This window comes from the organism of the source record quoted next, unplaced genomic scaffold (assembly GCF_019419815.1).
Source record: "Pyrus x bretschneideri cultivar Hongxiangsu unplaced genomic scaffold, Pyrus_bretschneideri_v1 Contig4, whole genome shotgun sequence".
Taxonomy (NCBI): Eukaryota; Viridiplantae; Streptophyta; class Magnoliopsida; order Rosales; family Rosaceae; genus Pyrus; species Pyrus x bretschneideri.
In genome coordinates this window covers 6,003,545-6,015,667 of record NW_025999723.1, presented here as the reverse complement: position 1 = coordinate 6,015,667, position 12,123 = coordinate 6,003,545, and the positions used below count along the sequence as shown (strand labels likewise).

Below are 12,123 nucleotides of genomic sequence, written 5' to 3'. Positions count from 1 at the left end.
TTTAATTTTAATAAAAAAAAATCATATTATAAGTTTTGTTTAATGATTAGTACAAGGCTCATATTAAAGCAGTCCAATTAAAAATGGCCCAACTAAACATGGCCCAACTGTAATAAATTATAATTTGTTGATTTGACATTTAACTTTTTTTGGTTGAGTTCCAGATTTTCATCGTTAATGGAGTTCATCGTTGTTTTGCAGACCTTCTTTTTCTTTGAAACAAAAATATAGATCCTCATACTACTTAATTTATATTTTGTATTATTTCGTTGAAATATGATCGTCGTTATTATTCATAGTGGATTTGAGGTAGTTTTTTTCAATTTTTCTTTGTCAGTGGAGTTCCTTGTTTTTTTCTCCAGAAAATAAATTTGAGATCTGCATGCTATTCAATAACAACGATGGGTCACTGTTTTTGGACTGTAAAAATAAACTGTTTTTGGATTTTAAGTAATATTGTTTCTAGAATCTAAGTCACTGTTTCCATAGACATTGTTAGTTTTTCCAGAGACAATGTTAATTTTTCTAGAGACAGTGTTTTTCTAGAGACAGTTTTAGTTTTTTGTAGAGACAATGTTAGTTTTTCCAAAAACAGTTACGAATTCAAAATATAACGGGTCATCATTATTTTCTAAAAAAGTGGCAAAAAAAGCATACTATTTCCCAGAAATGTTTAACATTTACAATGTTATGAAAGTTCAACACCATGGTTGAAGTCACTTTTCTCTCTCTTTCTCGTCTGCTTTTTCTATTTTCTTTTTCTTTTCCAGATTTTGCAATTGGGGAAGGTGGTTCTATCACAGATGGAGATATATTTTTCTTTCTAGTTTTATGGAGAAATGGGTGCAAGGAATTCGAATTTTTGGTTTTTTTCCTACTCCATGGAAAATGGATTTAGTTTGAGTGTCCTCCTCCTTGATTCAATTGCACAGTTCTTTTCCTGTTCGTTTCTTTTTAATTGTACTTTTGGAGATTGGATTCAATAATTTGGGATTTTTTTTCTTCTCAAAGTCTGGTTATTCTCCAAATCTGAATCTAATTTGGACAAGGAAATTCAAAAACTGATATATGCACCAAAAATGAAGAAAACAAAATGCTGATTGACGCTCTGTTTGGAGCTGACGTGAGTTTTCTCTTTCATGAGAACAAACAAGTTTCAGACCTGCGCCTCCTTGTTGGGGTAATTTTGGAAACTTATTTTTGTTTTTGTTGGACTCTGTAATTTAGCCCATGTAGAATTGGAGACCTCTGTCTTTATAGTAAATTTTGAGGTGCTTTTGGTTAAAGAAAACTATAGGGTGGTTTTTTATTAAAATAATCTTGGTTCCCTTTTTATTAAAGCTCCCCCCCCCCCCCCCCCAAAAAAAAGGGAAAAAAAATTTGGACCATGCGTGTCAAGGAGAAATTTTTCGGTGTACCCTCACTCATTAGAATTTATTTATTGAAAAATAAGTGAGGGTACAAAAAGTGAGGGTACACCATTATGAGTGAAGGTACACCAAATTTTTTTGGTGTACCGGGTACACCTAAAAATTTTTCCGTGTCAAGAGCCATGCTAATCTCTTGTTCCAATTTTATCGAATGTCCCCGAAGGTATAAAGTACACCGCTAAGCAATATATAAAGGGCGTTTGAAACATATCCTGGTTGATGTGGGATTCGCTCTTTAATACTCAAATTGCTGCCCTCAATTATAATCCCAACGCATTACCGACTTAAAAGCCAGACAAGCTTTCATTTCAAACATTGCTTAGATTTCTTCATTTCAAACATTGTTTAAAAACGCTGTAGCTTCGCTCGAACACTTTTGCTAGTTATACATGATAGTTGAAACTTAAAGTCTTGGAACATAGAGTTCGATTTTCAAAACTAGGGAAATACTACACAAACATGTTTCTTTGTTGCAATGGATTCTTATCCGCACCATCAGCGGGTTGAAGAAAAACTTGTGTGGGAGCTATTTTTGGCACGTGGTAGTGCCAAGTAGCAGAACAATCCAGTTAGATTGTTTGCATCCAAATTCGACACTAACTTTTTATTTCTCGCATAAGTATCATCTTTTAATTGAGTTGTTGTGCCACTCTGCACTGTCACTTGGCAGGAACAACTGCACATAAGTCTTCGGCCCGTTTAGGACCCCGGGGCTCACTCAAATTGCTATTGACGATCTCGTTCTCATGCACAAGTTTTTCTTCGGCCGGTTTGGAACCCCGGGGTTCACTCAAACTGCTATCGACGATCTCGTTCTCATGCATTGTGTCAGCATCCAAAGTTGTGGAGCGTTTGACAGCGTACCTCTTCACGTTTGAGCGAAGCCCACCACCCATAGTGTCTACTTAAGAATTGTCAACAATTTCCACTGTCAAGAAACTGAAACCAACCCTCATCAGAAGCAATCACAAATCATTAGCAGTCTCAGAAACTTGTAACACAGCTCGAGATTTATCTAATTAATCACAAGAAAACTTTATTCTAATCCTTGACAAAAATGACTTTTAGACTAAAACTATGAGTAAGATCAAAATATAATTTTGGTCCATTGATACATTAATTACCTCGTTTATTAAATACATTTTGATTTTTTTAATTATTTCTCTTTTTCTTCCTAATTTTAATGTATTAATTTTATTTCATTATAATTATAATTTTCATTTCATTTATCATAATATATTTTATTGTAACATTTAGATAAACTAATTTTTGTTATACAATCTATTTCGATGTACTTTGTCTTCTTCATTTAGGTACATTAAATTCATTATAATACATTTCGGTGATACATTTAGGTACATATATTTCGGTACATACATTTTGATACAAATATTTAGGTTCATTAATTCAACATAATACATTTCGGTACATAATTTTCGGTACTAACATTTCAGTGCACATATTTAGGTGCATTAATTTAATATAATATATTTCGGTGCATATATTTCAGTACATACATTTTGATACTAACATTTAAATACATTAATTCACTATAATACATTTCGGTACGAACATTTAGGTACATTAATTGAGTCTTTCAAGTTTGAAGAATGTAAGATAAAATTAAAAAATTAAAAAAAATGTAGTAAAAAAATAAATTAAAATTTGTATATTAATAAATTTAAATATTTAATGGGAGACATTAAATAAAATGCACATTAATTATTTTGAATTAAGGATACATCAAGGGACTATAATCAATATGTAATCTAACACCAAATTTATTTAAATTTCAATCTTCTTAAAGGATAAAAGTTAAAAACCCCCCCCATTAATAAAAAGCCATGAATGGATGCAAATATGAATATAATTACCCGGTCATCTAATTTACCGGTTATTTATGAAAAAATAAAAAAGAAAAAAGAAAAGAAAAGAATTACCTCGTTTTCTCTTGGGGATCCCTAGTAGTTAGCAGTAGTGCTGAAGCTCGACGTCTTCAAACAAACGAAGGAGACCGTGAGTTCATGAATTAGGGAAACCAAAACCAAACGTGCAATTATTTACATAAAATCAAAATATTAAGACAATAATAACAAAGCCCAAAAAGAATAAACTGTAGATATGCATAATTCCTTAAAAAGATGAAAAATATATGTTTATATGTAGTCTAATAGATGGATCGTGGAATAAGAAGGAAAACTCACAGTCTATGATCAAGGATCAGAAATGCAGAAATAATGAGAGATCGAGAAAAGAGAAAACTAATGAAATGAGGAGGTAGAGAGAGAAAGAGGTAGACTTTCCCGTTGACCAATTGACATATTTTATCGGGTTTGTAATTAAAGGGTTCAATTTACTATCACCGGTGGTAAAAATTACCATTATTATATAAGTTAAAATTTTGAAATTTATGTCTATTTACTACATAATTTTGAGATTTACACTTAGTTAACAATGATCAATAGAGTGACGAGTATTAGGATGATGAGAAAAAATATTCTCCATAAATAGTTCCATGATCCAATAGTGAGAACTGACACATCCCGATCCAGAAAGTCCATTTGGACCTTGAATCAAGCTGTGCTGGCCGACACCTGGAAGGTGACGAAGCCATAAAATGTGATAGAGTGTAGAAAAATGTGAATAATTTGAACCTAAATTTTTTTAATACCAGAGTTCGTTGTGAGCGGGAACGAACCCATTTCACACACGATGTCAGAGCATAAATAAGGTACATGAGTGTGGGTAAGAATCATACCCTCAAAAATATCCATCAATACTAAGATTTGCCACAGATCCTTGTCGATACAAACTCAGCAGCTAAAACCTGGAGGGCACCAAACAGAGAGTGTGAGCAAGCAATAAAACCAAGCTTCCCAAAGTTATTACCTCTATAAAAGTAATGCCCCTACATGTAAAACTCGTATCGTTTTCCATAAGACAATACAACATATATGCATATATCCAAACCATACTCAGAAATGGCCAAAACCACGGTTTGCCATCAACTCCACCATGCAAAAATAAGTAGGCCAAATGAACTTAATCAATACAAAATGATATATAAGTCTGAGTCATATAATATGATATGTACAATTTATCCATATCTTATCAATCATGGTTAGCATATAAGTCGGAGTTACCTATAGTGAACTGTACGACTTATTCATATCTCATCAATCATGGCTAGCATATAAGTCGAAGTCACCTACAGTGACCTGTACGATTTATTCATATCTCATCAATCATGCTAGCCAATAGCTCAATAAGTATACCTGCACGTGAGTCAGAACCACCTAAAGTGATCTGTACGACAAGACTAGGTGTAAATAAATACGCTCAAGTGCTACGATCATGTGAAGACTGTGCGAATAATCGCGGGTCACCTACGAGTCGGAACGACCTAAAGTGGTTTGTACAACAAGACTGTGCACCTACCTTGGATCCAAGGTGAGCGTAAGGTGCGGGAGGTGAACATCACGTGAAGGACTGTGCCCTAGCCACGAGCGGGAGCACTAACACTGGGGTGCAGGTTTATGAGCTATATTATATCTCAACACAATCATACTTACTAACATCACTAACATCAACATGTACTCACCTGAGGCTTACTTAGGCGTCAACAGCGTCAATTATTTAATCTCATTTATTATATAGCTGCATCTAATGTCTTGTTAGACTGCCTACGTACCCTAAACAGGGATCAAGCCATTCGTAGTTCACAATGATTAATTGTAGGTAACAAGCATAGATCACTATAGAAGTGCTTGTGTAAATATCAATTATATGCCTATGAAAGAAAAAGACCCACTTACCTGGAGTCCACACTATGATTATCTTGCACGCATATCGAGACATCATGATTTATCGTCGCTTGTGACCAATTATCAAATCACGTATCAAAGTTCTTGCCGATAAAATACATAATTTACATAAAACATATCCTCAATGACCTTCAAGAATAATTTAAGACCCATTGACCAAAATTCAACCGTTGATCAAAGATCAACGTTAGGGTCTACAACATTGTATAACTCGATTCGGAAGATTCACATATCAGATTTCCAATCCGTAACTTTCAAAGATCCACATTATGCTTCTAGAATAACATATTAAAATTTTATTACGATCCAACGGTTGAATCCTAACCAATTCTCACAACTGATTAGCAGTTAACGTTTTATTTTATGAATTTACATATCCAATTCGGAAAGATCTGTACATCAGATTCTCAATCTGTAAGTTCCTACATTCTTCAAATATTATGTACTACAAATTAACAAAGTTTGGTGATGATCCAACGGTTGGATCGTCGATTCACATAAATACCTATTAACATATCGTAGAGAATTTAGGTTCCAATGATCAACCTACATCATTCAAATATCACGACTAAATTCAAGATATTCGACATAGCCTAAAAATAACATTGGCGGCCCACTAGCCACGCGCCGCCACACGCGTAGCTGTGGGTGGTGGTCGGTGGCCCCAACTCGCCGGAAAATCCAACTATTTCCAAAAATTCTCAAACTTCACAAAAATGAAGATCTCAATGAGTGTAACAACTTTCATACCTGCCACAAAGTCTAAAAGTGGACGGAAGATGGTCAATTTTGTCCACAAAGCCGATGGGTGCCTAAAAATTTCCGACGTCGATTCGTCGTCTACGGTGGTCCAACGGGGTCAAGGTTGATTGGGTTTTGCTCCTAGGATGATGGGATACAAAGCCCAAGTGGTGGCATTGGCCATCGCTTTGCCGATTTGCAGAAAAATCGAAAAGGGTGGCTGGAGCACTATTGATTTTCGTCAACTTTCGTGGCCTCCAACAGCCATATACCATGGTTAATCAAGGTGGTTCTTGGGTGAGTTTTGTAGAGGGGAATGAGAGCTTCAAGATGGTGGTGGTGGCATCGAAAAAATCCATCGGAATTGGCCGGAATCGGCCTTGAAGGATGGGTGGTCGTAGAAGTGTATCGACGGAACCCACGGGGAAAGCTCCCAGCTTTTCCCCCCTTTTTTTTTTTTTCCTTTTTTCTGATTTCTCACTGGTCCTCCACCCCTTTTATTTGATTGGTCCTTTTTCCTCTTTACTTAAGACTGATTAGTTAGTCTTCCCACAAGGTGGGAGTTCAAATAATTTAACTACCTTTAAATAACCAACTTCAAACGTCCGTAATTATATCGTTATAATTCGGACTCGCAAACGGCTTTTGCCTATGTGTTCGTAGTGACAAGTACTACGAGGATATGCTAAAAGAATAAGTCATATGTCGCTCTAACCGATGATCAATGGAAGTCAAAGTCTTTGTCTCTAGGGCATTTTCATAAATTTACACTTCTAAAATTAATAAAAATGTAAAATTTGGGATGGGTCGTCACAAGAACTCTTTGTTGGGTAATAAAGATTTTTTTTATTGTGACGGTTGTATTGTCATGCAATGTTATATTCAGGTATTACAGTTTGGTGCATTACATATGGTTGATACATTAAGGAGAGACTTAGGGTACAATTATATGTGGTTGATACATTAAGGAGGGACTTAGGGTATAGTTTTGGTAGAAAAATACATGCGTTAAAATAGAGTATGACTACAATAATACGTGCTACTTAGTAGTACGAGTTTTATGTAAAATATAATCCTTGCAAAAAAATTATTAGGTCTCTATACGTACAGAATTTAACTATTGGTTGATTTTTAGAACCACTCATTAGTACGTATTCCAAAAAAAAGTGGTTATCAACAATAACTGAGTAATATAAAATAACAATATACCGGCGACGTTTTAAAAATCTTTCCCTAAATTAAACATGTCTTCAAATATGAACCTCTGCATTTGGAATTTGGAGGGCTGAACCCAGCAAGCAAAACAAACTATTGAGGGATCACCCTTGGGCTAGGCCTCAAGCAATATCAGAACCACAGAACTAGGAGGAAGAGTCCACACTCCGTACAACCCCCAACTCAAAGAAAGAAAAAAAAAAAAAACCCATATATATGCAGCCAAAACCACGAGCAAAAATGGAGTGATTTGTTTCATGATGTGCTCTGAATATTTATCACTTCCTCTTTTCACGACAGTATCAAAGTCTAAATAATTTTACTTTAAGGAAAGGCAGCAGCAACTGCAGGGTTTTCAATTTTCCATGCGCATGCATGCATCGCATCTGCAACGCTAATCCCTAAACTAAATATGTTGCCCTTTACCAGAATCTTAGCATCTAACATCGACCGCTTCTCACTCACAACTTCTCAAAGTAATAAAGTTCCTAGCTATAGCCTCCCAAAACTGCTGCGAATATGGTTCAAGCCACAACCTATTGGATATAGATTATATTCCTAAGTAGATCCATTTTCGTCAAACCGCCATGTGATTTAACTAATCTATTACGTCATAACACAATTTTTTTATTTGTTATATGAGACCCTAAAATATTAATATATCATGCACTCGTACCGTGGGAGATCCAGAAAAAATTATTCAGGAGCTCATATGTAAAAATTCACAACATTTCTTAAACGTATAATAACGTTAAAAATTAAACTGTAGTTTTATCATTCATAATTTATAGAACAAATAACAATAAAAGTTACAATTGTCCACGATGCGTTTTTATATTTTGAAAATGCTGCATTATAGCTTCATTATCAATAGAAGACAAAACATTGTTCTCAATATAAACAATCATGCTATCACTCAACCATTGATCTTCCATTCAAGGCTCTCTCCACTGAAGCATTAGTCACCAGTGGAACCAAAGACAATGTAAGTAGCAACCACACATGATTATATACTATATTCCTACTCGTCTCTACTATTTTTTTTGCCAGACTACCAATTCATTTCAATTGAGAAAATTCACTACTCGAACACATATAGTTGATCTTGAAGTGCTAAGAGTTGACACATAGAAAATTCATTTGGATAAAATTGAGCAAAACAAATTTGCTTTTGTTCATCAAAAGTTAGGAATGAAGCATTCAGGTTTGCTGAGCATGCGGGCCTGCCCTTTTTTTTTTGAAACTGTTGTTTGTCTATTTTTTCCTTGTGAAATAATCTGTTCCAAAACTATGTGGTTTTTTCCAGGTAATATTTTAAAATAATAATAATAATAATAAGAGTAATTCCTCTTTGAGACATTTTATCAAGTCGTTGGAGGGCATGTATAAAGAACAATTCAAACCTTCAAAGGGACAACATCCAAGTCGTCTATGAAGATCCACGAGAATTCAGAGGATCAGCTAACCCCCTTTGCCTCTCCGTCCCTACTCGTACGTGTTATAACACATGAATTAATAAATCACGTTGTGGTATGATCGAGATCAATTATATATCAATATCAGGATATGCAAACGCTTTCTTTTAGGCTTTAGCCAAGATGAATAAATAAGTGAAAAATAAGCATATGGACGGCTAGCAAAAGTCCCCTTTCATCCTGAAATGAGTCATCATATCGCAAAATTGTGTAGTATAGGAATATTGCAGGACAGTTGCCATGCAAAAACCGACTTTGCCTTTGGTTGCCTGTTGCAGACAACTACATAGAGTATCAGGTACTTTGTGCCTTATCAAAAAAGGTACCAATACAGATTTTCTACATACAAGAATTTTACAAATGATAGAGGCCGTGCAAATCCAGGAACTTAATTTATTCGTTCTAGTAAATCTTTTTTTGTTTTTGTTCTAGAAATATATCAATGGCTGCATTATATTATATATGGTCTGAAAAATCACAACTATATGGTCTTAAAAATCACAACATTTTGGTTGGCACATATATAAGCTTCCAAGGTTCCAAGTGGGGTTTGACTGTATACACAAAGTTTTAAACTATTCACAACATGTACAAAACTAGGAGAATGATAGACTTATATCAAGATTTTATTTACATGACATAGATTTATTCAATCAAAACTCTGTTGCATATAAGTTATTCTCCAAAACTCCGTCCCACCCTAAATAGCTCATCCATCTTAGTTTTGGTGGCTACGTCCGTGCGGTTCCAAATATATATGAAATCACAATGCGTTTGGCAGTATCAAAATTATATATATACATTAGTCAAGGAAAGTTACAATATTTGATGTGATTATATAAATTTCCCTGCAAAGGGCTCGCTTAAGATGCTGATGAGAAGGGGCATTTTTTGTTAGAGAATATTGTTGCCATGTTACCTAATGAGAAGAAAAGAGAACTAATATATAGATGAGTATCTAATTCCATTGGAAGCAAAGAGAATTTAATTATTGTATTTGACAAACCAAATGGGGAAAAAAGTGGGGTAAAAGAGAGGAAAAGGGAGAATAAAAACCAGCTATTTTAAATGGATCACCATTAGGAACACTTTTAATCTTTAAAGGTATTTGGCTGCTTTTATATATGCTAATTCTTGGATATAATGCCCCGCATTTTCCTCTTATCCAAACACAACATCAACCCACTCGGCGAAAATAAAAGATGAGAAATGTTTGAGTGTCACGGTCACTACATTATACGATGATATGAATTCATGTGTTATAATATTGATAAAAGACAGTACTAATATATCATATGCTAAAACTATAGTGTTAATAAGCACATGCAATACTGTTGATCCTAAACACTACCAAGCTTATGTGGCGCGCAGGCCGAGTAATTAATAAGCTAACTACGTCATTCGGCTGTGTGCGGGGCGTCCCAATTCATCAGTCGAGTTCGGCCGGGGAGTAAAATATGTTGGTGTGGCGTTAAGTGAGCTGTTGACTTCTTGATCTTGCGACTGTGGCCGAGGAAGGAACACGTCTTGGCCTTTGGGTGCTAGAGCCTGAAGACAAGGCTGCTAGTCTTGCGAAGTTCACGGATTGTCGGCGCCGGGTTCGATCACAGTGATTATATTCGTGAGAGTATAAGCATGTCGAATTGGTAACAGACTATATGGACACAAATACTCAAAAAAAGATGTATGTCTTGATGGTAAATGTGGTTCGGCTGTCGGAATATCGAACTCTAAAAGATACTTGTGAATATCCAATCATAAAACAACTCAGCGTTCAATGTGCTGAGTCTAGTAACTTGGAACACCTCACTTCGCCGAGAAGGCTGATGAGATGACCTCTACCAATAAGGACTCGAAAATCGTCGTCGACTGAGACTTAGATAAATAATCAATCGGCCTCGAAGCGGTGATGTTTATCCAAACTAAAGGTGCTCTTTGATCGGCTAATTCTATGGCTCCAGTGCTGTTTATCCAAACTGAAGATGTCGCCAGTTGCCTTCATAGTGCTATTTATCCAAACTGAAGATGTGTTGTGTTGGAGGAAGAAATAGGAGAAGGATAAAATCTCAAAGGTTGTTGAGGTAGAGTAATTTGTGTGTTGAATTAGAGAGGGCTTAAATGTTGCTAGCGATTATGTATTTATAGGCTTATAACATCCATACTTTTTGCTTGGCATGGCCAGATAATTTTGTAGAGTCCAACTACAACTCTCACTCGCGGGCCTTGAATTGATCCGTATTAGAGGCCAAAGCATATCCTTCAGATTACTGTACGTGACTTTTCAAATAAAATAAAAGCCTATCTAGGCTTATCACATCTCATTAAAAGCCTAGCCCACCTAGGCTTCTTATCTCATCATCAAAACTCCATCAGTAGCCTTTAAACTATCTAACAACACCAACACCATGCAAAATGGCCTAGCCTACCTAGGTTCCTTATCTCATCATTGTCCAAGACCATGATTTTCCTTTTGGAGATCATTAAATCACATATGTTGATCTCCACTCCAAGCTGTTTCAATCTACACGTACACTGCCAGACATCCCAAATCAATTTGAACTGCACTGCTTGCTTGAGAATATAACTCGCATCCTATTTATCCTGTTTGAGAAAATGCTAAGATAATTTATATTAAAAGATAATTATTATGATAAAGAAAATCATAATATCATCTATCTTGCATGCTTCATTATCTGGAATTTGATCCTCTCCGAGGCAAATCCTCGGGATCCTCCTGACCCAATAACACTGACCGTTGGATTTTGATCCAATGGCTACAAACAAGGGGCCCCTCTAAAAGTTATAATAATTGTAACCGTTGGATTTTGATCCAACGGTCCATGTTGGTGGGTCAAGAGGATCCGGAGGCTTTGCCTTGGAGAGGATCCAATTCCTGATTATTTGACGCCGTTCATATCTCCATACTCCACCATCATTCAAATCAATTGGGATTTAGACAAATATTAGGTTCAAATAATTTAATATATTACTAAGAGATAATATCATGATTAAAATAAAATATTATTTCTCAATAATAATTAAAAATCATTTCAACCACTTTATCATTCAACGGTAAAAAACTTTGCTCAATCAACGGCCTCGATTACTCGGACTGATATTGTAAAATCGGGTCCAAACAAATACGCCTTTGGAGAAAATTAAATTGAATCATGTTATGGTGAGACAACATTACTAACGAACTTCTTGGCCATAACTGCCATACAAAGGTGAAAACTTATGTCTGACCGGCCGTATACAACTTAAGGGAAACCGACCATCTTAATGACTGTGTAGCCGCACAACCACGTAGTCCGACATACGATTCCTAATATATACCCACATGAGGGGATGGAGGCCCATGGTATTTCGGTAAATAAAGAGTATGCTCTGACCATGTTTTAAATAGTGTAACTGTCTAGTCGTATTCCTCAACATTTG

The 12,123-nt window shown here is 35.5% G+C and overlaps 1 long non-coding RNA gene across 1 annotated transcript; it reads right to left on the bottom strand.

Moving 5' to 3' along the window:
• Positions 1 to 1,731: 1,731 nt before the first annotated feature.
• LOC125468927 lies at positions 1,732 to 3,722 on the bottom strand. The gene is made up of 2 exons (XR_007251278.1): positions 3,371 to 3,722; positions 1,732 to 2,369 (listed from the first exon to the last, which is right to left on the bottom strand). It is a non-coding gene; the product is annotated as an uncharacterized LOC125468927 (long non-coding RNA).
• Positions 3,723 to 12,123: the final 8,401 nt, after the last annotated feature.